The following is an 11,823-nucleotide window of genomic DNA, read 5'->3' as shown; positions in this document are numbered from 1 at the left end:
TTCCCCCCCATCAGTGGGATTGGTCACCAGAGGACACCCCCCCCAGTCATACATGCCCCCCCTGACTTGAGAGGCACCAGACGCCCATGAGCAGGGTGTTTTTCAGTCAATCAGCGTTCGAATAAAGCGTTAGCGAATAAAGCGTTATGGACAGACAGGCAGACAGACTTAGGCTTTTATAATATTAGAATGATATTGACACATTTCTTTACTTCCTTATCCGGGAGGTAAACCCAGCTAACTCCACTCCCCCACCCCCCAGGTTTAAAAGCAAACACATGAACAAACCAGGAACCACATTGATTAAAAAAAATAGGCTGCTGAGAAAAGTGACATTTTGTTGTGCAGTTGGTCCCTGAAGTACTCTACAGCCATGCCCTGATAGAAGCGCACAGCTGCAGAGTGCTTTAAAAGTGCCAGATCACACAACAGTCTGAACATTTATTATATGGGCGTTCAGATGAAGGTGTTCCAAAGCAGAGTATTCTTTAACTTCTGTCAGTCCCTGCTTGGACAGAGCTTGGCTGATGCAGTCGAACCCTGACCCCAGTGCTGTCTGCAGAATAGGAGGGGGAAAAGGGAGGGGAGGGAGCTTGGTCTGGGATTTGCCCAGCCTGTGCTGGAGGCTGAGGCAGATTGGAACCTCCTTCTGCCTCCCTACAGGTGCTTGGATGTAGGCCCTAGGGCAGAGAGGCTACGACATGCAGCCAGCTCCACGCTGGATTCTCCCCGAAACAACTCAACAGAGAACGTCTGTTGGGTTGCGGGGAGGGGAGGGGAGTGCTTGCTGAAATGACATGAGTTACAGCGGGGAGCTCCACATCTATCAGCACCCATAGATGTTGTGCAGGGATTTCTAAAATGAATACATTTAAAATTAAATGCAGTAGAACCTGAATATTTTTTGTGTGTGTATAGGTGTTCTGTAACCTACTTAACTCGCAATGGATTGTTGGATCAATAACAAGCTGCTCAGCTGATTGCTGTGCCTTTTATATGCAGCTGACTGGAGAAGCAATGCCCTTTGAAGTAAAAGCTGCAGCAAACAGCTGTGCAGTTTGCAGCCCATCATCTTCATGTGACATAAAGAAACTGAATCCTGAGAAGAATCTAGTTGTACTATATACAAACCATGTTTTTGGACTAAAGGTGCATCAATACATTGGTCTGATATCTGATTGGCACTGATATGAAGAAAATTGAGTGTATCGGAAATTGGCCTGATGTGGGTGATTCATTTGTCCAATAAATACCTGTGCATGTGTGCAGCCACAGCACAGCCCGGCAGCATTGAGAGCTGCGTGCAGCTGGTAAGTCTACTGTGGTAGATGAGGAGTGGGGAGGGAAGGCGTGTGGGGGGGGCAGATAAAGCCACCCCCCCTCGCAGTGATGGAGGGAGTGGGGCTGGGGCAGGGGCAGGTGCTACCCAGCGGGGGTGGGGTGGGCTGTGGGACAGAGCTGTGACTAGCCCAGGGGCACGGGGATGGGGATGCAGCTCCCACTGCTGCGCACACCTCTGGAGGGCATGGGGAGGTGTGTGCCCCTGGATCTGGGCAGGGTGGGGTGGGCTGCAGCTGTGGGCTAGGGCTGAGGCTACACTGGGCTCTTCCTGACTCTTGAGGGTGTGGAGCTGGGCCTGCATTGAGGGCAGGTGGTGGGGGGCCATGGGCAGGGCTACGGCAAATTTTGGGGTTGCTGCAGCCCTCTCCATAGCCTGCTCCCAGCACCACTGCTGCCTGCCCTGAGCACAGACTGGCCTCACTGGGAAGAGCCCCACACAGCCCTGGCCCCAGCCCGCAGCAACAGCCACCCCACCCATGCCCCATGCAGATCTAGGGACACCCCCGTTTCCCTGTGCCCTACTAGGGTGCACACAGCAGCAGGAGCTGCTCCCCCCTGCATCCCCCAGACAAGCCATGGCTCCGTCCGGCACCCTGACCCACCCTGCTCCAGCTGGGCAGCCCCACACCTCCCTCCCTGCAGGGGCTTTGATCTGCCCTGCTATGCCCCTTCCCTCCTCCTTCCCCTTCCACTACAACAGACTTACCAGCTGCATGAAGCTCTCCATGCTGTATCAGAAATCGAATCGATATTGGCTGATATGCCTCCTTTAAAAATCAGCTATCAGTATTGGCCCCCAAAATCTCTATCGGTGCATCCCTATTTTGGACATATCCTGGCAAAGCTCGGGAAACAGATATTCTAATGAACTGAGAAACCTTGTTTGATACAGGATAGAATCATACTAAAATATGATCAACTGAATATGGTCATGAGAGAAATGAAGAATCTAACTAATCATTCATTTTCTGTAATCTCATGTTATGCAATTTCAGTGGTCACTAATTAATCTGCTATTCAAAGCTGGAAGTATTCTAAAGAGAAAAGGTCTGGGTTTAACTCACTCAGAGTAGGACAAACTGGGCTAAAATGTCTGGAAGGCAATTGAACAATCCATTGTTTAATACACAGATCATTTCAGTTTAGGTTTTACCAGTTTTTGTTTGTAAGCTTTTCAGAGTCAAGACCCATCCACCATTACATCTGAACAGCACATGTTGCCACCACCTTGATAACACAGCATCTCAGTTACCATAATAGCAAAAATTCTCATTTGTTAATGAAAAAGTCTAATCTGTTAATTAATATTTATTAAATTGTCAAGTCAGGTCCATTAGAGGCCACAGGGTATCAGATTTTTAGCAAAAAAAGAGAAGCATGAATATTTGTGGAAATGCAGGAAAAGACCATATTTGTTCTCAATACAGACAACATTTAATTTGCCAAATTAAACTTGAAATACTTCGCAATACAAAAGTGGATTAACTTTGCAGCAGACGTACTGGAAATTAGCAGTAATTAGGGGGGAAATGCCCCCTCGGCAGAGCTAGTGGCTCTATAAACAGAACTGAGTTATTAGACAAAATTTTCCAGAAGCTGTGTAAGCTGTTTAAAGCAATTGTAAATTACAGCTCTATCATATTTACTGGAACATTTAATTACAGCTGGCTTTGTTCTTAATACATATTACCTTAGTATTAGTTGACAAGTGTTAGAAGACAAACGTGAATGTGCAGTAAACAACTGTATACAAAATACAAATGAATATAAGAATTTTTTTTGTTTTCATGGGGATAATCTGCTCAAGTCTTTCCAGTTCCTCATGTGATTTGTCAGAAGTAGATCAAGAACATATATCAATTAAAAGAAAATTTAATAGCACTGCAAACAAATGTGCTGATTAAGAGTGAATTGTCTCTAATTTCAAGGTGAACACATTGTGTTTTGTATGTATGTGGGTCTCAGTTTGACAAGAATATAAGCTGCAAGTAATTTGAGGCAATCAGCAGCAGAATTATTATATGTCGTTATTTAAGTGAGAAGCAATAACAAACACTGGTTAAAATTTACAACGGTAAGTGACTTATTTCACTGTGCTTTGTAATGGATGATACAAAAGCAAAGTAGGACATTAAGAAAGTTATTTACAAAATGAAAAAACTTATTGCATACTGTTTTTGCTTATGATATCCAAATATTTTTATATATTTTTCTCCTCTTCCCATTAAAAAAATTACTTCTATTCTTATCCCAGAAAAATCAGAGACCATAGGAAAGTAGGGCGGGAAGGGACCTAATGAGGGTTTCTAGTCCAGCCCTGTATTCAAGGCAGGATCCTTCTTGACTAAACCATATCAGCCAAGTATCTGTATAACCTGCTCTTGAAAACTTCCAAGGGTGCAGATGCCACAGTATTACTAGGCAACCTGTTCTCATGCTTTACCACCCTCATAGTCAGAAAGTTCCTCCTAATCTCCAACCTAAATTTCCCCATGCTGAAGCTTGAGGTCATTGTTCCTAGTCCTGTCCCCAAAGGTCACTGAGAAATTCCATCCCCTTTGTTGAGAACCACTGGATTAGAGATTGCTTCTTCATAATACATGTTTTCTACAACATTTTGTGGAGAAGAAAAGTTCTCATTGAAAAATGAGCATGGATGGTTTATAGTACCATAACTCAAAAGTGACACCTGTTATATTTAATTAACTATTCAGAGTAAAGATGGATTTATAAAATACCCTTGCTTTTCAGGTTTAATTTTGAGAGCATTATAGCAGTCAGGTTCCTTACTCTGTATATGCTTTACTTCTAAGAGGAGTAAGGCATCAATTCAGGACACCTAGTCTTAGTTTCCAGTTGTACCATTAACTTTTTTTCTGATCTACCTACCTTACTGGAGCCTTTTGAGTTAAATTCATTAACATGTACTTAATCACAGCAAAAAAACTTAACTTGGACTCGCAAATAAACTTGAGTCATTCATCTTCAGTCAGAGTATCATTATAAGAATACCAGATACATAGGTTGTGCTCACCTGATAAATTCCCATGCAGTTGTGAGAGGTTTTCTAATACAAAGCCTGTTTCTGTTTAACGATGTGTTCATTCTGTATCCACAGTATTCTGAATTAATTGGTTATCTTCTCTGGAGAAATTAATTTTTATTTCGTGAACCAAGCCTACAGTCCTACCTTTTCTTCATCAAAGATGAGTTTTTTTCTGTATAACAAAATTCTGTTGAGCAACTATAGGTAGAAATTCTGAGCTCTTTATGTAGTTCATACCTGTAACATGGTACGCTTATTGTGTCCCCATACTCTGTTTTCATCTTTGTTTCCTCTGCACAGTTCTGTTTTATTTCTGTCCTGCCATGTCAGCCTGTTACTGATGTGACCTGATCTGTCATCCAAGCCAGAGTTATCCAAGTTGTGGCCCTTGGGCCACATCCGGCCCCTAAGGACTTAACCTGTCATTCCTCATCCAGTGCTTCACCCTTCACCTTTTCCCTGTTGCCGTCACTGGCATCTCTATGCTCCCCATCCCTCCTCTAGCTTCTGCTGCCTGCCCCCAGCCCTGAAACCCGGTAGCCCATGAAGCTGAGGGAGGCTGCACTTGGGAGGTTTGGGGGGCTTGGGACCCCATGTGGTGCTGGGGGGGATGATGCTAGAGCACAGCTGTCTGGCACATAGCCAGCATGGGCTGTGTGTTCACTTCCTCTTTCTGCTGCCCCTGAGATCTCTGGGATTTGCAGTCCACAATCACAGCAGCAGGACTCTGCAGGGTTGCTCATCACTTCCTCTTCCTGCTTCCAGATGCCTCTGGAATTTGTAGTCCACAGTTGCAGCCACCAGTAAGCCAGGAGAGCAGGGCAGCTCCATACTCGGGGGAAGGGGAGTTTAACCCCCCTCTGTTGCCTGAGACCCAGCCACGGTTTTCCAGGGCGGGGCAGTGAGCCACCCCTCACTGCTCCAGCTAGGGAGCAGCAGGGCGGGGCCAGCCCTGCTCTCTGGAGTAGACAGCACAGCCCAGGCCAGGGCTGAAAAGCATGCTGGGATACTGGTGCATTGTGATTTAACTTGAACCAGGAAGGGGTCTGGGACAGAAGTTTCATAAATTGGTTTGACCTAAATCAGTTAAGTTTGCTACTGCATTCAGCCAGGTTTATTTTAAACTAGTTTCAGCCATTTGGAAACTGGTTTATGTGTACTGAACTTCTGTTACAGGTTTAAACCAATTTTTGATCACTTAAGCTGGTTTGTGTCCCTAGCCTTAATGGACCATAAGAATTTCTAGTTCCTGCTTCACACCATGGAGCACTAGAACTTTGTTTTGAAACATTTTGGGTATTTCAGAATATTAAGGGAAAAATAGGTAAAATAGATAACTCCATGAAAATGCCTGTTATTTTGCTGAAACTAATTCTTGTAGATTTATAGTTAATCTTTTTATTTAGACCAAGGAAATTAGTATAATAGGTCATAGTTTCTCAACCTGTGGTATGCGTACCCCTTGGAGTATGCGAGACATGCAGGGGGTACATGGGTACCCCAACACTCTCTCTTACCCTCTTCCTCTAAAAGCCATGGTAAAAAATTTGGTGCACTGTGTATTGTGCGGCGCTTTAAATTTCCCAGTTATGTGTTGGGTTGGGTTCAGCCCTCCTAGCTTTGGCCTACATCACCTCTAGTCCAGGTACATACTTGAGTTGTGCACCCCGGTATAAAAGGTGGCAACCCTACCCACACCAGATCAGACATCTGTCATATCATGGCCTTACATACACAGCCCTTTTTCCAACATATGGCACACATTATTCTGTAAATATAAAATCCCCTGGAAAATTGAGTTTTGGGGTACTTATTAAAATTTTCAGAAGTTAGGGGGTACTTGCTACTTAAAAGGTTGAGAAATACTGTAATAGGTAATTGTTTTTTATATTTTTGAGAACTGTAAATATTTTCCTTTACTTCATGGATGTGTATGTTATATTTGCTAAGCAAAACAAATTATTAGCTATTGAAATGTAAATACAAAACCAGAAATTGTAAGATACATGATTTATGCATTTAGTCTTTATAGAGGCATACCTAAGGAAAGAAGTTGATGCAGAGCAGATGGTCCAGTCAAGGTGATAGGAGGAATGTCAGTATTTTGGGCACTAAGACTTTGAGACTATTATATTTCAAGGTGGTAAATTTGAAAATGTGCTTTGATCAAATGGGGCAGAACAGCTGGCATACTTAAATTAACCATGGACTGAGAACTCATTGACATTGTGGAGGTGAAGGCCACATCTTAGTCAGAAGTCTTCAAACAACGTTCTTTCCTGGTACAAATTCAAAATCTTTCTAGTCTCCTGCAAGCATAATTCCTTCAATAACAGTTGACACTTTCTTTGTCAGGAATCAAAGCTTGATGAGTTATATCAAAGACTTGCTTTCCTTCAATATCTGTATTTGAGAGCTTTTGTCTAATTCTAAAGAAATTAGAACTAATTTGGAAAAGGAAAGAGAGGGAGATGAAATAATGCCTCTAAAAATAATGAAGAATAGGAATAAAAGAGGTGCCATGAGGCATATGTAAATTAAACCTTGGTCCCCTACTATTTAATTGATTCATGGTTATAAAATGCTTTGAGAGCCTAAGATGAAAAATGTCATACCATTATTTTAGAGGTGTAGTAGAATCCCATGACAGAGGGTCCTAGGCCTCAGTGATTTTTTTTTTTTCCCTTTCCACTCTCAAAAGGCCATTAGGAACAGCATTATAAGCCAAAGTTTAAGGAAGGCAGGCAAAGGGATTATAGATTTTTTGAGACTCTGGAGTTAATAATCTTAGTCCTCTGCAAACAGATGTATCCTATTACGCATACACATTTCAAACTCTTGCTGTCAGGGAAAAGCCCCGTGGAAAAAAAACCAAACTAAATAGCTCATCCTCTTCTGCAGTTCTCTCCCTATTCTCCTTTTGGGTTTCCCCCCCTGTTCCTGGTTATATCATTTATTTGGAAAATACAACAAACATGCAAAGTGACTAGTAAAGAGTACTTAAATAATGCCTTATTCTTTGTTCCGAAGCAGGAAAGTTCAGTGGAGTGATGACAATTCATGCTTTCTGTGGTTCAGCCTCTCTGCTGTAAATTAAACTAGTATGATGAGACGTACAGAAGACTTCTTCAGGACTGTAACAGGAGAGCCAGTTATGCTAGGAAAAACGAGGAGCCTTATTTTCTATTTATCTTTTCCTCCGGTAGTTCTTTATACCACTGCAAAAGGAGCACATTCACTTTGGTAGCATTTCACATTCACTTTGCACAAGTGCAAATGACTGAATGTGGCTCAGACCAACAGAAGCTCCAAAACAGCAGCTGAGGCTCAGACTTGCTCTGATACAAGAACTTGTTGGTTTGGTGAAACAGGTGCAGCAAATTTGACATGAATTAAGAGAATTATGGTCCAGATCCATACAGGGTATTTAAACATTTAGCTCCACACTGTTTGCAACAAGAGATAGGAGCCAAAATACCTTTGTGACTCTGGGCCTGTATTTTTGCATAGTGCTGTACAATATTAAGCTTGGTAAACTTTAAAACCCCATCTGCGCTTATAAAGGCCAAGATGAAAATACTTCAGGGCATAAAAACCAAGTGATGTCAAAGAGAGATTTGCCCCCTTAATGTTATTGCACAGTTCAATCTTCATTGTGCCTTCTTTTGAGGAATCTGCTTCACTGTTCTGAGACAGGAGAACAGTGGAAATGGGTAATTGGTTTGCTCCTTTATATTTATGTCTGGTACCCTGGTTCAGTGAAGAAACAGACCACTCCCTTGTGTCCTCTGTGTGTCCAAGCTAAGCAGTTAAGCGGCTTGTAGGAGTCCTCACAACATGCCCAGCAGCACACTCAGGCTCTGTCTTGAGAGACCCTTAGAGCAATGCTGGAACATTGATGCTGGGCCCCTCTCAGCTGTCTGCGCTGTTTAATTGCTAGTCTTCTGTGTGCACTTAGTGAGAGTGGGCGGCCGGACTTGTTTCTTGGCTCTGTTCCTGGGCTCATCAAGGAGGCAGTGTAGACATGGCCTTTTGAAATCCGTGAGGTTATCCTCCAATTATGTTTTTCGATTTCATTCTGTCTTGTATCGCAGAATAAACAACAATTACTCACAGCTTTGTCCTTACCCTCTGTCATATTTATACAATTCAACTGCTTTGTTTTGGAGTTGCTTAACCGTGAAAGGAATATAGTTCAGTTTTTATTTTTAAAATAAATCATGCACCGTCCTTTCAGCTTACTCAGCATCCAGTGTAAAGGTAAGGCCATTTCCACTAGCAAAATCTTAAATTGCTTTGGTGGTAGAGATGTGTTTTTTGTTCAGCCGATGATTTTTTCCCCCTCCCCACCTCACCTCTTCCCATGAAAGCTCTTTAAATTTGACCTCTATCTCAGTGATATTTAGCTTAAAGCATGCATCTTAGTGCTAGAGAGAATACAGCTTTTTCTGACCACTTTACAATAAATCCTTGAAGTTTAATTGGATAGCTCTGAGGTGTAGAACATTTTTGTAAGAGAAATCTTTCCTGTGAGTTGGATCTATGTATCTGAATCTTTCCACTGACTTGTTCCTGATACACTGTATTAAGATGAGAGACGACCTTTGATAGCTCCTTCTTTCCAGTACATTGCTGATAGAAGCAATGTCATGTTTTTCAGCTGTTCAATAATGTTTGATAGATGCTGGATAAAGTAATGAGTTTTTAGTCTTAAAGTTGCAAGTAAATTATTAGATTTTTTTTAATGTTGACTGCTTTATTTTGCATTTCTGTTTTACAGATATGTGGCACAAAAATATGACAGCATCTTTTTAAAAAAATGCATATTCAGTTATGGGTAGTTAATGAAATGTTATCACTTTTCAGAGTTTTTTGAGCCAGAAACTTGAACTGTATATTTAGCTTTGCCTAAAGAAAGGTAGTAATCTCATTCCCTTTTGTTTCACTTTTCATACAGAGGTGTGCACTAGAGTGCAACAGTTAAGTAGCTGTCAAAGGAGATACAAATACGTATACATCACTAAACCAATGACTGTCTTGTTTGTAGCACGAATTGTTTACATGGAATGGAATTGTATTTCAGGTGTAGACCCATCCCTGCAAGCAGAGAACAGAATCCCAGGCTCTTCACAAGCCACAGCTGCTGTACCTAAACAGCAAAAATCACGTTCTACCAACTCAAGGGATGAGCGCTTTCGATCTGGTAAGAAAAATCAATGCAGCTGAAATAAAATGGATGCCTACATAGAAGTGCAGACCTCAGACTTGAGGAACACTAAAGAAGTGCAGACCTGCCTACATAGAAGTGCAGACCTCAGACTTGAGGAACACTAAAGAAGTGCAGACCTCAGACTTGAGGAACAAAGTGATGAGCTTTTTATTTTTGAAAGAAAGAAGATCAGCTAACCACCCCCAAAGCAGCTTTTTGTATGCACACATAGGCAGTGTTTGCTCAGATCCCAGATGGAGAAAATCATGAACACACATTTTTTAGTTTTTCCTTTATTACAGACTTATGCCATGCATAACAGTTTCCATTTGTATGGCAGTCATGCTTCCTGCCATTGGAGCACCCTCTGTTAATATTTAGACCACTGAGGATTTTTTCACATGAGGAATACAGAATGATCATATTTACCAAAGTTCTCTTTCATACATTTCCTGACTCAGAGCAATTGCACACGAGCAAGGGAAACGTCACAATGGATATTCTACATTAACATTCAAACAGGTTTCAATGTGATAAACCTGTTTGGAAATTTTTGTGAAAATACCCATATCCTTGTCGCATCCTGTTCCTATTGTTACTGCTCAGGTGGCTAAAATACATTGTATTTTTTTGTGAGATTTCTTCTCACAATAGTGAGAGAGGCAGGTGCTTTTGAAAGCCTTTCTTTTATAACTATCGACAGGCTTCTGGTTGAAGGGGTTTTTTTCTTTGCCATCAAGGGGACTGGAGGACAAAGGAATCATCCGGAGGAAGTCCTAAATGCCCCGCATTTAACTAATAACATTTACTAGTCCTTGAGTCACCTGTTCCTTTTAAGTGGTTGGTGCCAGTAAGTTAAAGCATCATATTTGCACAATTGGCATTATATGGGGGAAAAACATAACCCTGCTCCTAAAATCAAGGCAGTATATCTCCATGAGTTCTTTACAAATAATTGAAAGAATGGTTTGGATGGACTATATAAGGAAATATAGAAGAAAATAAGTGTAATGAATTCTGCAGGAATGAACTTCTCAAGTTTAAGGGTTTAGCATATCACACAAAACGAATGAGGTGAGATGCTTAACTTTAATGTATAATTTAATCACTTGCTTTAAATTTATCTCTTTTTGTATTTCAAATGTGTCTGCAATGTAATATTACAGTCAGTAACTAAAATATTAATATAGACTGTAGAGGAACCTTGTCATTGATCAGTATCTGAGAGAAACAGAGCAGTAGGTATCATACTTAGTTATAGCTGTAACTATAAGAAGGCCTGGTGCAGTCTGATTTTGTTCTGGCGGCAGAACCCAAAAGATCTTCAATACTTTCATATATTTGTGAAAGAATTTAGCACAGAAGCATTTTTTTCTCCCTGTGAATGGGTGGTTGTGGATGATCTGGGGAGCAGCTTCTACTAGAACATTCATGCATTGGTCGGGGAGTGCTACTTCTGAAGGGCCATACTACTTACAAATGCCATTGGTTCCTTTTATTTATTCTTTGAACTTCGATTTGTGTGTTTAGAGGCTTGTTCACAATAGAATTTGTCATTTCTTTTAATTTGTTTCCATTTAAAATGATGCTGATTATTCACTTTTACTATTAGCATTATCATCCCATCTTATCTGCTTGGTTACAACACTATAGTACTGATCTCTCTAATATCTCTTCCCACCAAAGCCTTTCTGTGCCTAATCATTTTACTCACCCATTCTGAATCCTTTCTACATCTGCTTTATTTTTTTTTTTGTGAGATGAGCAAGATGGCAGCGTTCTAGATGAATGGATCTCTTTTTTGAGTGGTTATAGTTTAGTTTAACCTGTATGTGAGTTAAAATTATTCTTTTTTTATGCTCATCTTGAATTCAGTTATATGTAACTCTGGTACTACAGATGTTTATTTCACCAGAAGCAAAAATCAGAGGTTGAGGAAGAAAAAGTAAATAGAGATTTCTACCATTTGTAGAGTAGCAAGGATGAGAGAGAATGTTCCTGCTTCCTTTTTGTAGCTAATGGGGTATGGTGTTTCAATTGTATATGGCACTTTAACTAGTGGTAGCAAAAGGAAAGGAAGAAAAACTGAAGTGCAGAGGAGGAAAAGAAAATGGATACTAAAATTCAGTAAAAGATGCTGTGGCATAGGTAGGGCCTGGTTTAAATTGCAGTTTTGCATTTTTCATGAAAATCATGGAATTGAGTGATTTCCCCCCCCCCCCCCCCC

At 41.2% G+C, this 11,823-nt stretch overlaps 1 protein-coding gene across 2 annotated transcripts in view; it reads left to right on the top strand.

Moving 5' to 3' along the window:
* DIP2A (disco interacting protein 2 homolog A) overlaps positions 1 to 11,823 on the top strand; it is a 168,037-nt gene that overhangs the window by 57,226 nt on the left and 98,988 nt on the right. Inside the window, exon 2 of one of the 2 annotated variants that reach the window (XM_019523286.1) lies at positions 9,471 to 9,590. The exons of the other annotated variant lie outside the window; for it this stretch is intronic. The gene's annotated coding sequence lies outside the window, so the exon portion shown is untranslated. The remainder of the gene's footprint in view (positions 1 to 9,470; positions 9,591 to 11,823) is intronic. 2 annotated transcript variants of the gene reach the window in all.

This window comes from Gavialis gangeticus, unplaced genomic scaffold (assembly GCF_001723915.1).
Source record: "Gavialis gangeticus isolate Ggan-Ray unplaced genomic scaffold, GavGan_comp1, whole genome shotgun sequence".
Classification (NCBI taxonomy): Eukaryota; Metazoa; Chordata; order Crocodylia; family Gavialidae; genus Gavialis; species Gavialis gangeticus.
The sequence above is the reverse complement of the archived record's forward strand: the minus strand, read 5'-3'. Positions and strand labels throughout refer to the sequence as shown.